This window comes from Asparagus officinalis, chromosome 5 (genome assembly GCF_001876935.1).
Source record: "Asparagus officinalis chromosome 5, Aspof.V1, whole genome shotgun sequence".
Taxonomy (NCBI): Eukaryota; Viridiplantae; Streptophyta; class Magnoliopsida; order Asparagales; family Asparagaceae; genus Asparagus; species Asparagus officinalis.
This window is the reverse complement of record NC_033798.1, coordinates 30,507,149-30,533,210: the sequence shown is the minus strand read 5'-3', so window position 1 is coordinate 30,533,210 and position 26,062 is coordinate 30,507,149.

Sequence of the window (26,062 nt, the reverse complement as noted above, 5' to 3'; positions counted from 1 at the left end):
AATGGAGGTTTGGGCCTCCTGCCTGACGGGCGTCTGCCGTCGCTGTTGGCTAGCTCTTCCAGCGAGGAGAGCATCACCGTGGGCTGTGGCAGTGTAGTCTGTGCCGGAGTGAACCGGCGTTTCCTCCGGGACAGGTGTCTGCGGGGGCCGCTTGGTGACCCATCTGGCAGACCCTTGTCCCTTTCTCTCGATCTCTGGCTTGGCCTTGATCGATTGTGAGGGAGCGGGTTCCCCTGATGAGACTCGGGTGGAACCCTCAGGTGCGGAGGCTTTAACCGTCTGAGGTCGGCCTCGGTGCACGACTCCGTGGCGTTTGCGGGACGCATCGCCACCAGAGGAGGAAGAAGACAACTACTCTTCATACTTGGCTTGGTCGAACTCGATCTCTAGGGACTCACAGTCATCCCAACAGCGACTTCGTCGAACTGAGCTACCACTATTTCGTTTGAAGAAATAGCTTCTCCCACTGTGGTCGCCATCTTCTGTGCTATACTTTACCAAAAGCTGGAAAATTGAGCGAGGACCCCCTGTCGAGCTGGATAATTGAACAATAAACCCATAACACATGTCATCTAGTGTGTGCGTTGCTCTGTGTAGGTGTAAATTTTGATCTCCCGAAAACAAGGAACTTCGTTTGTATTGATAAGAAGGCTTATTACAAACTAATCAATCGAAATTACAATAGAAGCAGAGGGAATGCCCTCTTTGTTTAGTGTGGGGACTTTTGGTAGCTACAGGATGCTTCGCTCGATGCTCGTGTTGAGTCTGCTTCCCTTAGACCGTTCGACCGAGGTCGCTGGGGAGCTTCAGTACGTAGTAGAAGCTCGAGTCGATAGAGTTCGGATCTTCTAGTTCACTGGCGATCAGGGCTCAGAACTAGGAAGTGGTGCTGCAATGCAAAAATTATGCAGAGAGCTTGGTCTCGATCCTTTTCCCAAAGTTTTCCGACCTCTTTTAAAGGTTGTTGGAAGAGGCTCTTAAATGAAAGAGAGGCAGTTAGGCTGTTCCTTGAATTATGGGATGTGACCATACATTGTTCAGAGATATCCTGCTGTTCACTTGTACCATGAGCGGTCAATCGAGGAGTCGTGTTTTGCATCACGTCACATAGGAATGGGAAAGCCCCTCCTCGTATGTGTGACAAGGGCTGTCAGATACTCGAGTGGATCTGACCAACTCTCCGAGCGCTGGCAGCTCTCGCCTCTCGCTTGGACAAGTGGGGTAAGTCGTATTTATGAGGGTGCAGGTTGATTTGGCGTTTGTCCGATCACTTGTACTGTGAGTGGCCATTCGGCGGGCCTGGAGTACTGTGTCTTCTCTCTTTAGGCCGAGAGAGGTGGGAAAGCGGGTTCCCGGTACTCGAGTGGGCTTGGACAGCTCGCCGAATGCCGGTGAATCCAGCTCTTGACTCGGACAGCCGAGGTGAGCTGCATTTATGAATGTTCAGGTTAACTCGACACCTCCCCAATCATTCGTACTGTGAGCGGCCACTTGACGGTCTTGGAGTACTATGCCCTGTCCCTTCGGGTCGAGAGGGGTGGGAAAGCCCGCCTCGGCACGTGGGGTAGCAGATACCTGGCCATATTGGTGGCCTTGAGGTTTGCTGGCGGATTTGAATACAAACTCGGTCGGGCGAGTTGTGATAAATGGTGAATTCCCGTGGCTTTGGGCGACTTCTCCTTACAGGAGGATTTCTTGCAAGTCCACGGAGGTATTTTTTACCGTCTACACTCTGAAAAAAACTGATTTGGTTTTAGACAACTTAAGGTGCATAATTTCCAGAGAGCATAAGGTCCTATACTTTGACAATAAGGTGCTATACTATTCCCATAAAGTGTTATACTTTGCCATATAGTGCTATACTTTAGCCATAAAGTACAATAAGGTGCTATACTATTCCCATAAAGTGTTATACTTTGCCATATAGTGCTATACTTTAGCCATAAAGTGCTATACTTTTCCATAAAGTGCTATACTTTCCCAAAAACTAAAAAATTGAGTGAGGACCCCCCGCCGAGCTAGATAATTGAATAATAAACACATAACACAGGTCATCGAGTGTGTACGTTGCTCTAAAAAAACCTGATTTGGTTTTAGACAACTTAAGGTGCAGAGTTTCCAGAGAGCATAATGTGCTATACTTTACTAATAAGGTGTTATACTATACCCATAAAGTCCTATACTATGTCATATAGTGCTATACTTTAGCCATAAAATGCTATACTTTCCCGTAAAGTGCTATACTTTTCCAAAAGTTGAAAAATTAAACGAGGACCCCTCGTCGAGCTGGATAATTGAACAATAAAAAATTTTAACTTATAATTTCAAGTACCTCTCTTCATGATGGATAATTGAACAATAAAAAGTTTTTAACTTATAATTTCATGTACCTCTCTTCCTTCCTTAAAAATATGTGTTATGTTTTCTTTTTCATTTCCGCTTTCAAATACCAAATTGACCATGAAGAGTAGGTAATTGATTGGAAGGACTAATATCCACCAACGGATATTTTTGGTACCATTTTCCCTTCAAACAATTAGGTACAAGCCATGACTAATATCCATGAACTTATTTTTTGGTACCGTTTTCCCTTCAAACAATAGTATATTACCTGTGCTCCTGCACAGATCTAAGCTACACAATCAACACAAAATGAATCTGCCAAGTACACAATCAACACAAAATGAATACACCAATCAACACAAAATGAATCTGCCATGTACACAGATCTAAGCTCCTGCACAACTTCAACATTCATAGAATTTTAACAATAAGAACATAATTACAACATGAAATAACAAATACACAACACCACATCAAAAATCAATACCCTGTGTTCCTACACAGATCTAAGCTACACAATCAACACAAAATGAATCTGCCAAGTACACAATCAACACAAAATGAATACACCAATCAACATAAAATGAATCTTTCATGTACACAGATCTAAGCTCCTACACAACTTCAACATTCACAGAATTTTTACAATAAGAATATAATTACAACATGAAACAACAAATACACAACCCCACTACAAAAATCTACACCTTATGCTCCTGCATAGATCTAAGCTACACAATCAACACAAAATGAATCTGTCAAGTACACAATCAACACAAAATGAATACACCAATCAACACAAAATGAATCTGTCAAGTACACAGATCTAAGTTCCTGCACAACTTCAACATTCAGAACATCCAAGACATATATATTCAGAGTCTACTTACTGAGTAAAAGCATATTCTAGTAGATTTTCTGCTTCTTCCGAGATAAAGGCAATAACAATCTTTGCTCGTAGAAGTTCACAATCATTTTGCTGAATGAATGATGGTGTGTCGTTGATGATGGAATATATGTATCCCATCATAAAAATGCCGCAATCTAAGCTCCTGCACAAACAAATACCGCAATCAATGATTACATGATAAAATAATAATATGTTAGGAAAATCAATCACATTAATACATTTTAAGTTATAGCCATACCCATCCTGTTGAGGAACCTCTCGGGTTTTTATACTATACTCATCCACATTTTCTATTTTCCATTCATCCTTTATGCAAGCTAAGAAATTGTTCATGAATATATTGGCATCATTAAGATATTTAATGTATGTGAGTGATGAATAGTGATAAAAATTTTTCTCAAACTTAATCAATTCCTACAAATGCCAATGACTACTGCTAAGAATATGAAAAATAATCTTCTCACATTCTTTGAAGCGTGCACGTGGAAGCTGTCGACCCTTGAGTTGTCTTGCCCAATGACCGGGATTATCTTGTAGTAACGCTCTCTGTTGAAACATGACAATAATATTTAACAAAAAATAATTTAAATGATAGTAAATTTTTCTAATACTCACAGTAAAGAATGATCCTGTGATGTGTATGTGTTTTGAACATGCTTCTATTTCAATCTTCATCTTAAATCTCTCTATCATACCATCAACTAACTGAAAATTATTCATAATAGAATGATCATAACTAAAATATGGAAATATGCACAAAACTATTAAAGATTAGGAACTTACACTATCAAAAATTGTGCTTCCAATAAGAAAATGATATACATCTAATCGGGTAACAGATTGCCAAACAAATTCATCTCTATGACAAATGAAACATACACAAGTTAAATAAATGTAATATGAAAGGAAGAAAAACATAAAAAGAAATTTATAAAGGAAAATTGCATGTGAGGGATAAATTATACCTGTTCATTCTCTTCTGGCAAAATTCATCAAGGACTTTCCTCTCACTTTCATTTAACTTTCCCTTCGCCGGGTAATCACAATTCTTAGGGATAAAATCAGTCTCACTATTGATATTCCTTCTCTTCTCCGACGTTTGCAACTGAGAAACATTAATCACTTCATTCTTTTTTTTCTTCACAACCCATACTCATGTTCGGCGTTTGCAATTGAGAAACATTAATTATGTCCTTCTTCTTCTCATTACGGCCTCGGCCTCGCAGCTGTGTATAAGGTGAACGTCTTGCATGTGTGAGTACATATTTCCTATCTTTAACGACCCGTTTAATTGATGGGGTCCTATCTTTGATGTCCCTTGCTTATGTCCTTGAAAAAGATATATGTAAGAAGTCATCATCTTCAACTACCTCTTCCGCAATCATCTCTGATTGTTTTTCCTTCCTCTTGGATTTAGATCCACCACTATATTTCTCACTCCTTTCTTTATCTTTACCCATCTCTTCATGACTTTGTACTCCTTGTTCCCCTGTATTACCCTCATCATCCTCAACGATATTCCCCCCCGACATTAGTATCACCGTCATCATCATCCTCCCCATCATTTGTATCATCACCATCCTCATTGTCCTCTGCATCTTGCTCTTCACTTTCATCATGTTCTTCACTCTCATCTTCCTCTTCAGTTTCATATTCGGATTCATTGCCATAATTACCGCCACCCATCAACTTTTTCTCTAACTCAAGGAGCTCATCATACTCCTCTCTATTTTTTGCAAGCCTTTCACGTACTTAAAGTAATGTCATCGCCTACAAATATGACACAATGAATGGGTTAGCATTCGAGAAAGATATAATAAATTGATAGCAACAAGACAACAATAGAAAAATGAAGTGTACATACCGGTTGATGACATGATGCACTAGGAATGGATGATATAGTGAGTTGACTAGTGAAATTCCTAATACACTTTGGGTTTTCAATTAACCTCATCATCGCTTTTCGCCGTAATGATCGAGACTTCCTCTCAATAAAAATGGGGCATAAGGAATCCTCTTTTATTTCACACTTGAGCTCCCCCACTAGTTCATAAAACCAAACCTGAAAAAAAACAAATTTAGTTACAACTATTAGAACATATGTAAAAAAAATTATATAATTTTATTAAAACTCACCACCAATACTGATGCAAACCCGCCCATGTATCCGGCTCATGACCTCTCTCCTACGGCTCTCTTTGTAATGGACAACTTTGCCTTCGTCATCTCCTTATGCAGTAGATCATAAACAATACCAGCCCAATTATAAGAACGAAGAGCAAGTAAATTGTCCGCATATCTAAATGCCCATAATAGACATGAGTTAGCGGGCTGAGGGCATAATACAAATCCAATAATAAAAGCCACAAGTAATTTCACACATGCTATATGGTTGGAGTCTGCCAACTCCACAATCAAATCAGCCATCCTTTTGTGTGTGCCCCATACTTTCTTCTTATCTTTATTTTTATCCTTCTTGTCGACTTTCCTCTTCTTCCTCTTACTGGCCTTCTTCTCCTCCTCCTTCTCTGTTTGGGTCTTTTTACAATACACATACTCAGTATATATAGTATTAGGCGCTCGACCATCCATTACAACCCTATTTCTAGTCTTCGGCAATCCGGTTATTTCATGCACATCTAGAACACTGAACACAATATCCTTTCCCCCAATCCTAAATGAGCTATGCTCTGGATTAAATGCATGAAGCAAGCAATCAACTACAACTTGTTCATTAGGTATAGCAGGTAGATTAATGAAGTAGAAAAAATGGGTTTGACGGAGGGCTTCATAATGATTATTATTTAGCAAAGGCCTTAAACGATTATTCACCAAATCACGAAATAACCCAATATTTGAAGGCAATCTTAACTCTGAAACATTTTTCCTACAAAAAAATATATCAATCAAAATGAATAGCCCTTATAAATGTAAAAATTAAGAGATCGTAAAGCAAAGTGATAAAGCATTAAGAACTGTATTAAGAACTGTTTTGTTGGTAACCTGAAAACTAGCTATTCCTCAGGAACTTGAAGGATATTAACAAGGTATATAAACATAATAATGCTTATGTGGAAGGAGGGAGCCCAACTGCGTTAAATGCTCATAAAGAAAAGAAGAAGGTAATGCATGGTCAGAGACTTAACTGGAAATTGGTATTATAGGGTATATTTAGCATGGTCAGAGACTTAACTGGAAATAAGTCAAAACATGGACAAGAAGCATCTTTATACAGCTAAATTTGACAATGAAGGAGTTGTTCATGTAAACTTTTATCAATATATTCAACTCTTCACATGCTCATATCTACTGTTTAATTCCTCTATTACCAACTTAGTATCTACTGTTTCATTGTTGTAGTATAAAAATCAACTATTGTAGCAGAACACTAGCTATGTTGAAGTTTTCTCCTGATGCTCTTATTTATCATTCGTATGTATCAGACGTATCTAGGGATCTAGGGATCCAAATCTTCAGATTCAATTTCATTTACAAGTAAAAACATAAGAAATTATTAAAATTTATGAGATAACAATAATTTTAGATAAATTAAAATTTACTTACTTAGTTTAGTAGCCTTAGACGTTGATTGGGAAGAACCCCTAGATTTACTTCTGCTTGACATCTTTGACAACCTATTGACAAATATTTCAAAAAATATAATATAATTATGAATATCCTAGCAGCAGGTTGGAATTCCTTTATAAATAATGATTTCAACACCAAGCTATCATAGGTGGTAAACCTTAGATGTTCGAGAGATTACTGTGATATAAGTACATTATTATCTTTCGGGCCCTTTCAACAATTTATACGTGCAAGTTGCATGTGATCAAACTTACAACAAGGTAGATGGTATTGGAACCTTCATGGAAATAGTGGATAGATCCCTGTAAATTAATCATTGTATATAGTGTTACAAACTCAAAACTTTATATATAAGTATAAAGTTTATAATAGTTTTTTGTAAAATTGATCTTTTTTGCTCAATATTTGAAATAAGAAGGCATATAGGCCAAACATTGCCAGCCACAATTATGAAAACAATCCAGTGCCAAAAATAAAAACACCAAAAGTGCTCCGTTATCTTCTCTTGTCATCCTTTCGAATTGAATTTTTATCTTCATAATTGTTTGCCATTTTCTGAAATTATCTTTTGTGTCATCTTTCCCCTCACAAGAAATTTATCAGATTCCTAGTTTATAATTCTATATGGACAAATCTCTTAATAAAACTTGAAGAGAGACCATCTAGTTGAAGAATTAATACCATTTTACTGTTCCAACCTTTTCATTAGACAAATATAAAAAAACTTAGTGATATGAGGAATGCAATATAAAAACACTCAGTGATATGAGGAACTTGTGATGAAATTCGATGATCTAGGGGCTTAATTTCAAGTATTAGAGAGGAAAAGGGGAAGATTCGTGTGTTACCCGCTTGATTTGCTAAGAGTTTGATGTGCTCTACCTCTTCAACGCCCACCAAAATTCCTCCAAATGTTCTCTACTTTCAGATCTGTGCAACAGCCGTCCGTCGTCGCTCACCGTCGATCCAACTCCCTTCGCCGCCGCCGGTGATCCTCAACCAGAGTTCTCCTTGCCGAAACCCTAATCTCTTCTAATATCTTTGAGAAAGTGAAACGAAAGAGAGAGAGAGGGGAGATGGGTTATATTTGTGAATGAAGGGTAGTTTAGGAAGATTTAATTTATTGGGTAAATACAGTACAAAAAATGAGTGTATTATACATGTTGGGTTTAAAAATAAGTGGGATGATATACAATGCGTCTATTGGTGTTTGAAAAAATGAATGAGTTTTTAAATAAGTTCAGGTAAAACTTTGGGTTAAAAGAGATTTTTCCCTTTTTTTTATCGTGCTGAGCTTTTCCATATTAGTCCCTTGAATCTTAACTATTTTGAAACTACTTCCTCAATTGTTGAAAACTGATACAATGTCCCCAAAGCCTCATGTTATTTTAAAACTTGTCCTCATTATTGAAATTGCTATTAGGTTCCGGTATTCTCTTAGTTATTTTATAATTAGTCATAATAGTTAAGGTAACGAATGACAATTTCAATTATTTTTAAAATAACATTAGAATTAAAAAAATATAAAAGAAATTTCAATGATTTAAGGATCCAAATGAAAGACTTAATGGACAAATATTACGCAAGCTTCACACATGAGTAGCTTCGATCGATCAATTTTTTGATGTTCTTATATAATAAATAATTTTTTGTATAAATTTCAAAAATACCCTTGAAGTATGGGTTTTTTCAGATGATCCCCTTAACTTTTAAAATGTCACAAAATCCCCCTTAAGGTTTAGGTTTCTTAGAAAACCCCTTTGGCTTTCAACATTTTTTACAAAAAACCCTTAAAGGTGTGAACCACAATTTTCACTTGCGAAAATATCTCTGCATAATTTTACCTATACATGTAAAATAATGTGGTTAATGTTGTTTAGGTTTTTTAATTAAAAAATGTTGAAAATGATGGTTTTCTCAGATCCCCTAAACTTCAAGGGGTTTTATGATATTTTGAAAGTTAAAGAGGTTATTTGAGAAACCACAAAACATTAAGAAACAAATTGAAGCTAGGGTAGAACTGTCCTCTCAAATTTTATTTAATAGAATTTTTAACATAGAGTTAAGATAGGACTAAGTTTACATCTAACAAGGAGTATACTAACTAAGTTGAGAAAAAAAAAGTGTGAGGATCAATTTAAATACGGTGTCATAGTACAAGGATCAAATTAGTCTTTTAGCCTCTATGTGTGTATATGTGTGTATACACACACATACACACACACACACATAAATGTGTGTATGTGTGTGACGCCCCTAGTTTCACACAAGGTTGCAGTCCAAGGTGAACCCAAAGATGTCAAACCTGCCATGCACCCAACACTGTGCATAAACATGTTTCACCATCACATTTATATCGCTCTAGTAGATGCTAAAATAAGAAGTGAGCATACAAGCAGATATATCAAAGATGATAATACAAGGAACACAGTATAGAGAAGAGACATCCAATAATAACTAGAATTTTGTTCCAATAGAAGAAAAGAGAGTACATCTGGATAAGAACATCAAATCTCTAATACATGAGCGTCAACTAAAAAATACATAGGCACTCAGCCTTCAAAATAAAATACATCACTAAAAGAAAACTTGAAGTCATAAATAATTTACTATGGAGCGCTAATTAACTACTTATAATAGACAAAAATCTACGCTGAGTCCCCGTCAACCTGCGACTCTCTGAACCCCTTACTCACTGCCTCAAACAGATGAAAATAACGAGTGTCAAAGCGATAGCGAGAACATCTCCACCACCCCCAGGGGGGAGTGGGTTAGATGTGACGCCCCTGGATTCACACAAGGCTATAGTCTAAGGTAAAACCAGAGATGTAAAATCTACCATGCACCCACACTATGCATAAACATGTTTCACCAATCACAACAATATCCTCTAGTAGAACCAAATAGAAGTGCAGGTACAAAACATGCAAAATAAAGGGAATAAATATAATAGACATGATATAGAAGAGATATCTCACATATAAAAAGAATCATGTCTCAACTATAATACATCATATATCTTAATAATGAAAATGTCTTAACATGAATCAACTAAAAGTTATACTAAGGCACACTGCCTTTACAATATAAAAATAAAACTCTAATGTCTGGATAAAACTCAAAACTATAGTGGAGTCTCTACAAGTAAAAATACGCGACGACGACTATGCCAGAACTCCGTCACCCTCCGGCTCTCCGAAACTCTGAACTACCTGAAAAGTAATTTAAAAAAAGAACAACAATAAGAGCGTCAGAGCACTACAGCAAGATTACCTCCATCCGCCCCAAGGGAAAAGGCTGCTAGATGGAGTGAATGCTCTATCTATTAAGTATAGTCTACCTAGATTCATTTTCCCCGTATCTAAGTGGGATTAACCTTTAGAAACCTACAACACGAGACGTAGTACGTCGACCGAAATAATCCAAATAAGGAAACCCTCATGTATATACCATAAGTCTCAAATTGTAGATATCTAAACATTAATACCGAACTAAAAAAAGACAATCTAATGAAACCAACAATTGGAAATCTACAACACGAGACTGGTACGCCGAGTGAAATAATCCAAACAAGGAAACTCTCATATATATACCATATGTCTCAAGTTGTGAATCTCTAATCATTGATCCCAACTAGAAAGTAAAGAAAGCAGAATTAAGACATCAACACATCATATTTATAATATCTTCCACTATCACTGGGAAGATAGAATAAAATACTAACACATAATTTTTTTTACTTTCAAAAGCAACATATCTCGGTCATATAGTTCAGTGATAGGTCGTATTCATAATCAACATCTGCCACACTTAGGCTATCAAGTAATTATCTCAGTGCAATGAACTACCTTGTAGGTATCCTGAACTGTGTACATGGCTCATTAGTCTCATCGCGATCTCAGTACGCAATATGAGTATGGGACGGACTATCAAATAGGCATCCTAGAAATATGACTCACGAGCCTCATCGCACCCTAGTGCGGGACTGACGTCTAGATCAAGCCTCCTAAAATCTGACTCAATGGCCTGTACATGTAGAATATCGACGCACTACCTTATGTAGTACTGAACTGAGCTCATCAACGATATCCCTCTCATATATAAATTGTGTATATCTGGTATGTCGATGTACTATCCCATATAATACTGAGTTATGCTCATCAACGACATCCAACATGTGTATGAACGATATCTAATTTAAATATGATCAAATCAAAACTCATCATAATCTTTGGGATTCTCAAATACATAACACAACATATTTATGACTATACGTGTAACATCAAGCGGCTCAAAACTCCACGAACGTATCTCAAAACGGTGCAACACAGCTCCACAAAATGAGTAGGAAAACAAACGGGACTTCTGTTAGTAAAATAAGTATATCTTTCACTAGAAAAACTATTTTTAGAAATAGTTTTCTGTTTTGAAAACTAGATTCACACATTTTTCAATTGGCATAAGTTTGGTTCAGTTTGAAGTTCATTTGTTATTCCAAATCTCTAGTTAAACATTATATATGTGTAGCAGTTTTTCTGTAGGATATGTTGTTAGTAAAAAGAACATATCTTTCTCTATACAAACTGCTTTTAAGAATAGTTTTCTATTTTAAAAACTAAATACCTATAGCTTTCATTTGGAACTTATTTGGTTAAATTTGGTATTTATTTACTATATCAAAATCTCTGTTAAAGATTATACAAGTGCTGTAATTTTCTGCAGAAAATATATATTTAGTTCATCTCTTAAATTTCTTATATATAAATAAAATTATGAATAACCCTAATGATCATGATCATGATACTATCATAAATGGCAAGAAAAGATTACTAATCTAGCATTGGTTTAAGTTTCAACATAAAAAAATCTAATTTTTAACACCACAAGTTAAGATTTAAACATGAAAAAACATATTAAACATCTAAACTAGTTATTTAACTATGGGGATGGGTTTGGATGAAGATAATCTCACCTTAAATGTCATTCTAAGCTTCTGAAATAAATAACAAGCAATCCATAAGTACAAACAACTCATTCTTCCTTGTCACACGTCGAATATCTCACCCTCATGTCGGTATTATGCTTCGCAAAGCTCTCAAAATTTATAAGAAAAAGATCTAGGGTTTTTGAGAGGAGAGGGTGACGGCTAGGGTTCATAGATATAGTAAAAGAGATGAATTTTTATGAAAAACACAGGTAGTTATAGAGACAAACCCGAAACAAATATGTTTGACCCGAACCAGGAAACTAAGTCTGACTAGGAAAATAACCTTCAGTATTTTGACCATAACTTTTACGTACGACCTCATAATAAGGTGATATAAGATTTGTTAGAAATATCTTGAAGAGACCTACAACTTTGGTCTTTTAAGTATTTCTATATTCCAACTAATTCGATTTGTAAAATGTATATACTTTTAACTGGTCATTTTACCCAGATTCAGGCCCGTGCACGTGTGTATGATATCACTTCTATATTCACATATATACATTGAATTGATCTCCAATTAATTCTTAGCATACTCAAACATTAATAAGTATTATTTATCATAATGTAACACATTTATTATTTATTACAAAATATTCAAATTTTTGGGGTTTTACATTCTTTCTCCTTAAAAGAATTTCGTCCCCGAAATTCCGCAAACATATCTTTGAGATTAATAATACATTACCATAAATCTTCAAATACAAAATATTAAAATATCTACACTTAACACTCTAGAATGTGAATATTCCCACTTAACCCCTAACTAAATGAAACTAGTACGTCGGGTGAAAAATCCAAATAAGGAACCCCTCATATATATACCATGTGTTCCGAATGATTAGAAGTTAAGTGTTAACACCCCCATTCTAGCATTAAATATAAATATTACCATATGGGTAATCATAAACACCAATCAAAATCAATCAACTTACCTATTCAAACAGGTGCGGGTAGTCGCGATGCATAACATCTTCGCTCTCCTAAGAATCTTCCTCAATATCTATACTTAACTATCTAGAATGTAAATACTTCGACTTAACCCCTAACTAAGCAGAACAAGTACTTCGGGTAAAAAATAAGGAACCCCCCATATATATATCATATGTTCCGAATAATTAGGAGCTAAGTGCTAATACCACAATTCTAGCGTTAAGTATAGATATGAACATATAGATAATCATAAACATCGACAAATCATATCCAAACAATTTACTTGTTCAAATAGGTGCAAGTAAATAGGTGCAAGTTGTCGCGACGCATATCCTCATCATGCCCCAAGAAACTTCCCCAGCTCCTTTCCGATTCCATTGAACTTTAACTAAAGATATCACTTTGTTTTTAAGTCTCTTGTTCTCCTTGGCAAGAATACACATAGGAATTGCAATAATAGTCATATCATCAAGAATATCGACCTCTAGCGTGTCTAACACTCGCTGCTTCTCCTCGTCACGTAGATGTTTCTTAAGTATCAAAACATAGAAGACATCGTGTATACTTAATATCAATGTTGGAAGATCTAGCCGGTATGAAATGGCTCCAAAGCGCTCCACTCTCCTGAATGGACCAATATGCCTCAGAGAATGCTTCCCCTGTCTACCAAATCGCTAAACTCCCTTCATTCGTAATATTTTCAATAATACATAGTCCCCAACCTAGAAATCCAATGGTCATTGTTTCTGATCTGCATAACTCTTCTGATAACTCTGTGCTGCAAAATACGCTCCCGAATTATTGCTACTTTTTCTATAGTCTGTCTCACTAACTCCGATCTAAGCAATAGGTTGTCCTTTGGTTCTACCCAGCAACTAGGCGATCTACAAGGCCTCCCGTATAATGCCTCATATGGTGCCATACCAATTGTCACTTGGTAACTGTTATTACAAGTGAATTCAATCAATGGGATGTAGTCCTCCTAACTGCCTTGGAAATCTATAACACAAGCCCGCAATATATCCTCCAACCCTTGATTGACTCTCTCTCCATTTATCCATCTGTCTGCGGGTGAAAACCATAAGAATACGACAACTGGCTACCGGAAGAATTCTGGAAGCTCCTTCAAAAGTACGAAGTGAAAACTGAGCCTTGATCTGATACAATCGTCTCTTGAACTCCATGTAATCTCACTTTCTCCTGGATGAATATCCTCGCATAAGTCTCGACCGTGTAAGTCATCTTTTCCTGGTATGAAATGTGCTGACTTCGTCAACCGATCTACTATTACCCAAATTGAATCATTCTCCTTCTTTGATCTTGGTAATCCTATAATAAAGTCCATAGAAATATCTGCCCACTTCTACTTCAGAATGGGTGAAGGCTGTAGAGTTCCTACTGGTCTCTGATGTTCTGCCTTCACTTTCTGGCAATTAAACACTTAGCCACATACTCTGCAATCACTTTACGCATGCCGCTCCACCAAAAGTGTCTCTTCAGGTCCTTGTATATTTTTGTTGTGCATGGATGCACTGCGTGCCTAGAACGATGCGCCTCATCAAGCAACTCCTTCTTTAGCTCTGCACTAGTTGGCATAGCTAATCGACCCTTCATTCGAAGGCCTCCATCTACTCTAATGATCTAATTAGATTTTGGTTCTTTGAAAGTCTCCCCCTTTCGGGTTTGAATCCAAGAGTCCTCTAGCTGAGCTCTGACTGCTCTATCACTCTAAGATGGCTGTATAAACATAGCCCCCATAAGTATACTGTTTCCACCAATCTCTGGCCTAAAGTTGAATTGTCTAAGGTTGTGAAGATCCCAATACAACAAGCACCTCAAAGCTGTAATCCTGTGATGATGCTTTCTGTTCAACGCGTCTACTACAACATTCGTCTTCCTCGGATGATACTAAATCACAAATTCATAACCCTTAATAAACTCAATCCATCGTCGCTGTCTTTGATTTAGTTCCTTCTGAGAAAAAGATATTTCAAGCTCTGGTGATCCAAAAAACAAAAAAAAATCTCGAATTGCATTCTATACGAGTAATGTCTCCATGTCTTCAGTGCGAAGACGATTGCTGCTAGCTCCAAGTCGTGCGTGGGATAGTCCTTCTCATGCGTCCTTAACTATCATGAAATATATTTTACTACTCTCCAAGTCTATATCAAAATACCTCTAGACTCGACAATGGTACATTTGTGTAGACGACAAAGGTCTTATCACTGCTCGGAATAACCAATACTGGCCTTATAGTCAACTTAGTCTTCAAAGTCTCTAAGGCCTCCTAGCACTCCGTGCCCCAAACAAATTATACACCATTCTTTGTAAGGCGTGTAAGCGGCATCACAATCTTTGAGAAGTCCTGAATGAACTTCCTATAATAGTCTACTAATCCCAGGTAACTACGAATCTCTGTAACCATCTTCGGCGGCTCCTAATCTAGTACGACCTCTACCTTAGTTGGGTCTACTATAATACCCTCCTGGCTGATAACATGGCCTAAAAATCAGACTTCAGAAAGCCAAAACTTGTACTTGCTGAACTTGGCGTATAACTAATGATCCCACAATGTCTGCAATGCCAAACGAAGATGCTGCTCGTGCTCTGCCTCCAATCGAATATATAAGGATGTCATCAAAAAAAAAAATGGTCATAAACTAGTCCAAGTATGGACAAAAAACCCGGTTCATCAAATCCATGAATACATTGGATGCATTGGTCAGCCCAAATGGCATGACGAGGAACTCAAAAGACCCATATCGAGTTAGAAAGATGGTCTTAGAAATATCCATCTCCCAAACCCATAACTGATGATAGCCAGAATGAAGATCAATCTTAGAGAAATACTACGATCCTTGCAGCTGGTCGAACAAGTCATCAATCCTCGGTAATGGGTACCTGTTCTGGATAGTGACCTTGTTCAACTCATGAAAATTTATACATAGGCGCATACTATCCTCCTTCTTCTTCACGAAAAGGACCGGCGCTCCCCACGGAGAATAACCCTGGCGAATAAAACCCTGAGATAATAACTCATCTAACTGGATCTGTAGCTCCCTCATCTCAGCAGGTGCCATATGATAGGGTGTTCGGGATATTAGTGCCATACCTAGCTTCAACTCGATGCAAAAACTCGACCTCTCTCACTGGAGGTAAACCTAGTATGTCTTGAAAGTCATCATGGTACTCTGAGACTACTCACGTCTCGGTCAAATTGGCACAACGATCCTGCATCATCACCTCCTTAATGTATGCTAGAAATGACTCCACAAACTGGTTGTCCTGTGAGGTCGCTACTATCAACTCAGACCCATTCGATGCTCACAAGCTGATTGTTTTAGCAAAACAGTCCATACTAACATAATACATGGTAGGAAGATAGCCAATCCATACCGAGAATGACATCGAACACCGACATCTGCAAAACAATTAGATCTACAATAAACTCGGACTTATCTAGACTGATGCAACATCTCCTATGGATACTCCCTAATAGGGACACCTCCCCTAAAGGAGTAGAAACAGATAACGGTACATCTAAAAGATATGCAACTAGCTGGAACATATCCATGAATGTATGAGAGATAAAGAATGAGAAGCTCCTGAATCGAACAAGATCCGAGTTGAAAATGAATAATCTCTAAGAAAGTTCCGCTCGCACCATGATCACACCGTACGATTGCATAAACTCTGTTGGTGGCTGACGACTGTGTGCTACTGGTGGTAGAATTTATGAGACTATCTATCCCTCAAGAATCTCTTGGATAGCACGAATCTGGCCAGCTGGTCCCTCTATCCTCGGAATGGTAGGTGATGCCTCGATCTTCTGCTATTGACCATAACTATAGCCCTGCGACTACTGCTTGACCACTGATCTGCTGGTGGTGATAAAAAATCCTTACCCTATTGCTGGGTTCCTCCCGACCTTGCAAAAGGTTTATTGTCCTTCACCTAGTCTCCGGATAATCCTGCTTCCAAAATTAACTCTTAGTACGTCTCCCTACCCAATAAGGTTAGGTCTAGCTGCTTTTCGAAATAGTAGATGAAATCCTTCTATGAAATTAACATTCGCTGCTCCAGCATAACTGGAATCGGTGCTATCCTCTGGTGTCGTCCTTTAAGCTGAATATAACTAATCTCCGCTTATGTACTAAGTCAACATTAAGTAAATCTAAAAGTATTTTCCACATATTTCCTCTATTTAAGGTTGTAACTGAATCTGATGTGCCCTAAAATTTGTATGCTCCTAACTTCTAATATCTTTCTCAACCTTACCGAGCCAAGCTCCTGCTCTGTGACTCTATTAACAGCTGGATGTGGCGATGGTGAGACCTTCGGCATTACCTCTTTAATAGGTACGGCTGGTACAACTGGTGGTGGAACTTCAGAGAATAAAATCTGGATTGTTACTCACTCCTTGAGTGTTACTAGTCTCTACTTCTGCAATCGATGTTACCAAGTTGATCAAATACTATGGAGTCCGCTGCGGCTCGGGCTCTACTTGTCCAGCTCTCCGGGTACAAGCTTTACCTTGACCACATCCTTGTTCCAATGTTTATAACACCAAGAAGAGAGCTTATTTAACACAGTAAGTGAGATCCCAATCATAAATAACATAACATATACCAATAGGAAAAACTGTATCACTTATCATTCATGCAATTACTTTTCAATCAAAGTAAGGTAGTTGTTAAAAAAAATTGTAATTTTTGAATATACGTATATAACATCCTCACTCATTCTAGGAATTCCTAGTGGACTCTATATATGATTCCTAGAAAACTCTATCCTAGCTCCACGACTTGACACATGAATGATCCTAGGATACTGAAACTAGAGCTCTGATACCAACTTTGACGTCCCTAGATTCACACAAGGCTACAATCCAAGGTGAAACCAGAGATGTCAAACCTGACATGCATCCACATTGTGCATAAACACATTTCACCAATCACAGCAATATCCTCTAGTGGAATCAAATAGAAGTGCAAGTACAAAACAAGAAAAATAAAGCGAATAAATGTAATAGACATAATATAGAAGAGATATCTCATAAATAAAGAGAATCACGTCTCAACTATAATACATCTGATATCTGAATAATAAAAATGTCTCAACATAAATCAACTAAAAATCATACTAAGGTACACTGCCTTTACAATATAAAAATGAAACTCTAATGTCTGGATAAAACTCAAAATTTCAGTGGAGTTTCTACAAGTAAAAATACGCGACAGTGACTATGCCAGAACTTCATCACCCTCCTGCTCTCTGAAACTTTGAACTACCTGAAAAGTAATTAAAAAAAAGAATAACAACAAGAACGTCAGAGCACTACAGCAAGATTACCTCCATCCGCTCACAGAGGAAGGGCTACTAGATGGAGTGAAGACTCTATCTATTAAGCATAGTCTACCTAGATTCATTTTCTCCGTATCTAAGTGGGATTAACATTTAGAACCCTACAACACGAGACGTAGTACGTCGAGTAAAATAATCCAAACAAGAAAACCCTGATATATATACCATAAGTCTTAAATTGTAGATATCTAAACATTAATACCGAACTAAGAAAAGATAATCTAATGAAACCAACAATTGGAAATCCACAACACGAGACTGGTTCATCAAGTGAAATAATCCAAACAAGGAAACCCATATATATATACCATATGTCTCAAGCTGTGAATCTCTAATCATTAATCGTAACTAAGAAGTAAAGAAAGTAGAATTAAGACATCAACACATCGTATTTATGATATCTTCCACTATCACTAGGGAGATAGAATAAAATACCAACACATAATTTTGTATACTTTCAAAAGCAACATATCTCGGCCATATAGTTCAGTGATAGGTCGTATTCATAACCGATATCTGCCACACTTAGGCTATCTAGTAATTATCTCAGTGCAATGAACTACCTTATAAGTATCCTGAACTGTGTACATGGCTCATTAGTCTCATCGCGATCTCAGTACGTAATATGAATTCGGGACGGACTACCAAATAGACATCCTAGAAATATGGCTCACGAGCCTCATCGCATCTTAGTGAGGGACGGACGGCTAGATCAAGCCTCCTAAAATCAGACTCAATGGCCTGTACATATGGAATATCGATGCACTGCCTCATGTAGTACTAAACTGAGCTCATCAATGATATCCCTCTCATATATAAATTTTGTATATCTGGTATGTCGACACTATCCCATATAGTACTGAGCTGTGTTCATCAACGACATCCAACATGTGTATGAATGATATCTAATTCAAATATGATCAAATCAAAACTTATCATAATCCCCTTGGGATTCTAAAATGCGTAATACAACATATTCATGACTATACGTGTAATATTAAGTGGCTCAAAACTCCGCGAACGCATCTCAAAACGACGCAACACAGCTCCACAAAACAAGCAGGAAATTAGACGAGACTTTTGTTAGTAAAACGAGCATATCTTTCTCTAGAAAAAAATATTTTTAGAAATAGTTTTCTATTTTGAAAACTAGATTCACACATCTTTCAATTGGCATATGTATATTTTAGTTTGGAGTTTATTTGTTATCCTAAATCTCCAGTTAAATATTATACATGTGCAACAGTTTTTCTGTAGGATATGTTGTTAGTTAAAAGAACATATATTTCTCTATACAAACTGTTTTTAAGAATAGTTTTTTGTTTTAGAAACTGGATACATATAACTTTCATTTGGAACTGATTTGATTAAATTTGGTATTTATTTGTTATCTCAAAATCTCTGTTAAAGATTATACAAGTGCTGTAGTTTTCTGCAGAAAATATATATTTAGTTCATCTCTTAAATTTCTCAGATATAAACGAAATTATGAATAACCCTAATGATCATGATCATGATACTATCATAAATGGTAAGAAAAGGTTACTAATCTAGCATTGGTTTAAGTTTCAACATAAAAAAAATCGGATTTATAACACCACAAGTTAAGATTTAAACATGAAAAAACATATTAAACATCTAAACTAGTTATTTAACTATGAGGATGGGTTTGGATGAAGATAATCTTGCCTTAAACATCATTCTAAGCTTCTAAAATAAACAACAAGTAATCCACGAGTACAAACAACCCGTTCTCCCTTGTCACACGTCGAAGATCTCGCCATCATGTCGGTATTATGCTTCACAAAGCTCTGAAAATTCATAAGAAAAATATCTAGGGTTTTTCAGGGGAGAGGGTGGCTACTAGGGTTCATAGATATGATAAAAGAGAGGAATTTTTGTGAAAAGTATAGGTATTTATAGAGACAAACCCAAAACAAACATGTTTGACCCGAACCAGGAAACATAGTCCGACTAGGAAAATAACCTGTTTGAACAAACATGTTTGACCCGAACCAGGAAACATAGTCCGACTAGGAAAATAAACTTTGGTATTTTGACCATAATTTTCATGTCTGACCTCAGAATGAGGTGATATAAGATTTGTTGGAAAGATATTGAAGAGGTCTACAACTTTGTTCTTTTACGTTTTTCCAGATTCTAACTGATTCGATGTGTAAAATATATATACTTTTAACTAGTCATTTTCCCAGATTCATGCCCGTGCAATGTGCATGATATCACTTCTATATTCACATATATACATTGAATTGATCTCAAATCAATTCCTAGCATACTCAAATATTAATAAATATCATTTATCATAATGTAACACATTTATTATTTATTATAAAATATTCAAAATTTTGGGGTTCTATATTAGGTGCATAAAAATACTAATCATAAAATATATGATTCATATATCCTATGCTAAGAGGAGTTAAGATTTAGAAATCCACAACATGAGATGAGTACATTGAGTAAAATAATCCTAACAAGGAAACCCTCATATATATACCATGTATCTCAAATTGTTGATCACTAAGTATCAACTCCAAATCCTATAAATAAACAAATAATTAGCAAGGAAAAACACACCATCAATATCTCATCCAAAACAAATAGTATATGTATCACCATAGTATCTCACTCTACCCTCTAGTAGGTAGCAAGGAAGCAAAAGTACAAACCTGTGAAAGCCTCATTAAAATATATGCTGCTGTATAAGAAAGTCAAGTGTTGGACTACGTTCATAAATAGTATAAAATTACCCTAGAGGGGGGTGAATAGGGTAATGTGCTAATCTAATCCGATTTTATTGTTAATATAAACTTTATCAAAATATTATTCTTGCAAGTATGATATTCAAGGAGATATGAGCAAGTATATAAAATTAAACGAGGGCGATGAACTACTAAACAAATGAGATAGTGCGTAATGAGACAATCAAACAAACAATTTACAATAAAATCCACTATCTCAAAAGATACTATAAAATCGGTTTTCAACGCTCACTGACAAACATTTACAATACTCATAATGCAATCACACAACACACCCTCTAAGTGTAGACCTAGCCCATGTCGTCATCCTCAAGTGCTCGGATTTACAACATCTCTTACTACCGATGCCACTCTCTTGGAATTGACCCCATCTCTCACCACACACTCCTTTCAGTGTACTTGTGTATTATAAAGTGATCCTTACAAATATTCTCAAATACAAAGATTTTGTTCTCTAACAAGATGAGAACTCAATGAAGCTCACACTCAATGTATCACTCACCACAACCCAATAATATAGCATATGAAAATACTAAAAGCTCAATAGGGATGTGTGTGAACAAAGAGCAATAATCAAAACTAAACTCAATGTAAATTCTAGCTTAATAAAATGAATAAATAGAAAATAATTGTATAAGGGTAGAGATTTAATTTAGAAAAATCTTCTCTGAAATTTAAGAAAGAGAGATGGATGAAAATGAAGCTCAAACCGATAGAATCAATCTCCTCTTTCTCTTGTGAAAGTTTCTTCACAAAAACTTATAAAACAACACTTAAAAAAAATTTTAAACCCTTGTAAAACTTGATTAAAACTTTCTTGGTTAATAGTAGTGTTAAATATAATGGGGGTATATATAGGGTAGAAGAAACCATCCCAAGAAACCATCACAAAACAACAAAAATAATAAAAATACAAAATCTGGAAAACTAGCCGTTATGCCAACGACTACTAGTTCGGTCGATCGGATGACAATGGTCGATCGACAAAAGGATGTGCATTGGTCGACCAAATACAAGTTGTCGATCGACTGAAACACCCTGAGAAAATCAGCTAAAAATTTAAGTTCTAATCGATCAACCGAAATGCCCTGAGAAAACAAAACTGGCCAGCAGCAGCAAGACCGTGGTTACGGCCAGCAGCAGCAGAGGATAGAGGCACCACCTACCGTTCCTAGGATTGAGGGTGTTAGACCCTAGATGAGGGTGATTAGGGTCTTATGCTATTCTAATCCGATTTTATACCAAATAAAACTAATTAATAAATTATTCTTACAAGATAGATATATAATATGTTATGAGCAAGAATATGCAATATGAACAAAGAGATATATCATAGCAAAGAGGTATATGATGAAGTATATGCAAGGATTTATAAATTAACACAAGGGTAAACAATCTAAACTAAATATACAATTGTGATAGGGTAATATAAACAATGCAAACACACAATATGATCACGGAGTTCGGACCTTCCGTCCTACGTCTCCGCTCCCCACTCCCGGGGAGAAATCCACTATCACAACCGGGTTTTTTACGTTCACTCGAATAATATTTACATCTTACACTCGGTTTTCTAGCTAACCAAAAACTTTACAATCAACACTCTTGCAATCCCACTCTACACCCTCTCAAGTGTTGGTCACAGACGTGTCTCCCTCAAGTGTTAGGAATTATAACCTCTCTCTAGGTATGTTACCTACCCTACTCCTCTTGGGACAATCCCCGACTCACACCACACACTTCTCTCGGTGTACAAGTGTATTACAAAGTGAATCCCACAATTAAGCACGAATACAATAATAGTTGTTCTCTACAATAGATGAGAACACAATTAAGCTCACTCTCAATGTCACAAATCCACAACCCAAATTATACTATGAATGTAAATACAATAAGCTCAAGTGGGTGTGTGTAAACAATGAGTGAAATTAAATCAACTAAACTCAAATATAAATACTAGCTTAATAGAATGATAATCAAACAATATAAAAGTAAAGCTAGATTGAGTTTAGAAAACTTCTCCAATAAATGCCAAGAGTGAGAGAGAGATGATTTGAAGCTCAAACACCAAGTGATGATCTCTTCTAGCTCTTGTGAAATTAATTTCACAAAATTAAACTCTTAATTGCTTAAAAGCTTTTAAAACAAACTTAAACCAAACATAAACCCTTATTTAAAACTTTCTTAAACTTGTTTAAAATACTCTTATTGTTACTCTGGTAGTGGGGGGTTTGTGGGTTTACATAGGAAGAGAAACCAACAGCCAAAACCCCAAAACAATTCAACAAAAATCCCAGAGAATCAGATTTATGATTCTATAAAAATAGAGCCGTTGGGCGATTGGTGGTCGACCGAGGGAATTTCGCGGTCGACCGCGAGCAGCACAAAGCCAACATCTGGTCTCTGGAAAACATTCGGTCAACCGTGGCGATCAACCACAAAACTCTCTGGACTTTATCCGGTCGACCGCCACGTTCGACCGCGAGCACCTGAAAAACATGCTGAGTCTATGGACTCAAAGGCGGTCGACCGTAGCGGTCGACCGCAAACAGATATATGCAAAAAAACTATTTTCTGATTTTGAAACCTTGTTTAAAAATATCAAACAAATTCAGAAAAATATAAAACTTTGGGAAATGATTGTATATATGATAATAAACATGCCACAAAGACTGGTTTTCAAAAAGGACCTCCCAAATGAAAAATATCATTATTTTGCAAAATAGTCCAAAACATGAAAATGTAAACACATGAGTTTTAACATTTTAGCTTAACCATGTTTTGAAACATTACAAAATAATTTTGTAGACTTAATATAATATGTATATAACTATTGCTAAGTCCAAAAACTGAGAATACAATATTTTCATAAAATTGCATATCTTTGCAAACTTTTCAAAAACAATAAATATGATTTTATTAAATATACACTTGATATTGATAAAATTATATATAAGCATATAAACATGAAACAAAAAAGTATTTTCCAATTATATTCAATTGTTTCATATTTAAACTTGAAAAACCAAAACAATAAATATGAAGGATGTAATTTCATATTTATATATACTTGGAAACCAAAACATGTATGTATATATATGACTATATATATACATAGAAAAACCAAAACGTGTATGTGTGTGTATGATTGAGCTTAAAGTACCAACACACATAATATAACACCTAAACTAAATGTTACCCAAGCAATCTTGATCTTCAATAAGCTTGACTTGGTACACTTGCGGATGAAACTTGAACTTGGATCTTGAACCTGAATTACGTAGGCTTCATACCACATTCTGCCAACCTCCATTAGATATGATCGTGAATGCGCAATTCCATCCAACCTCCAACATGTTGTTTGTCTATAATAAATAGATAAGCACAAACACTAGACAAACAATATTAGTGGTAAATTATTTGTTAAACATCATCAAAACAAAGAGGCCAACAATCTCCCCCTTTTTGATGATGATAAACAATTTACAAAAAGGATATATGCATGAAAGGAAGTTAATATATAAATTAGAATTATCATGCATATAACCAAAACAAGATATACTCACAATATTTCTCCCCATTTGAGAACATCAAAAAGGGGACAAAAGATGAAGAGAGAGAAAGCTCCCCCTACAAATAAGCATGGGTGAGTATAAAACAAGTATAGGGATTGCTCGCCCTATCAAAATGCCTTAATGGATATATGAAATGAATGCTAAGGTAAAAATATGTGAGTAAGCATAAATAAAAGATATGCTAAACATAACTCACATACAAACAAGATAATGAGAACACATATTAATATGTCATTATGAAATAATATCTCATTACTCAAACATCAAAACCATGTATGAATAAATTTATGAAAACAAAAGAATGAATATTCAAGATCGAAGGAAGACTGATTTGGGTACCTTTGCCAACTTCATATCCTCAGAAGGATGCCTAGTTAGCCACGAATACGGTTGAAAGACTGCAAATTAAGTTATGGTGGTTCGAACTGGCTGATGCCTAGCCTTACTCAAATGTCTATCCCAAGGCATCCCTCTCTTGAATCAGGCCCGTCAATGATGAGTGACATTCACTCCTAAGAGGCTATTAGGTATGGATTAGCACATGGAGTATCATGTTTTCCATCTATCTATCTATCTATCACTTCTATTTCAACATATAAACTTGGACTAGTATACGTGACCATGTTAATTGGATACATTTATCTACTCTTTACTACTTTTGTTATTAGACATGTATTTGTAGTGTGCGTGTTTGGGGGGTATTTTTATGTATGTGTTCGACATCTTCTAGTTGTTGAATATGTAATACTCTTTCTAGCTACATTGACATTCAATCTTGGGACAAATTTTTATTGCTTGATATTAAGTTATTGCTTCTTCTAGTATTTCATGTTTGTATATGTTTACATTCTATTATGTTGTTTCTGAAGATATGATGATGTATGTACGGATCTCATGTCGGCTTAACTACATGCTTTTGGGTAGAGTATGGCCCGATTGCATATGTTGCCTAGCTGAGTCACATGCTCACGGTGAGATACTAGATCTCGGGGTGTGATAGCTACTAAAGCTTCTACAGTTCTCGCCTCTATGAAGCGACATGCTACATCTTTCTATTAGAGAAATAGATCATAACTAAGGATGAACAAGACGTATGAAGGGAAAACATGCCACTAGGTGTCTTTACTTTCTTGTTATGTCTAGTTTTATTTCATTATACTCTAGGTTTAATTTCAAATTCTAGCTGCATCCACTCTTCGTTGTGGCTGATGTAAAGAAGGAGTCTAACTTTATATATTAAGAGCAACTCCAATGGGGAGGCTGCAAAATGCAGCCTCCCCAAAGCATATTCTTGGGCATATGCTTTTTTAGAGGGGGGCACTCCAACCACCCCCTCTATATGAAACTCTATTTGCATTTTTAATTGATTTCTTTTATAATACTTTAAATAGATTTGAAAATATAAAAAATATAAAATGTTAAAAAATTATATGAATTAATTTAAAATATAAAATATATTATAAATTAATACTAAAAGTATAATATATAATATACTCATTATTTAAATAAAAGTAATTATCTTTAATAAATTGATAATAAGACATAGATAAGAGCCTTTAAATTTTAAAAAGCAGAAAAT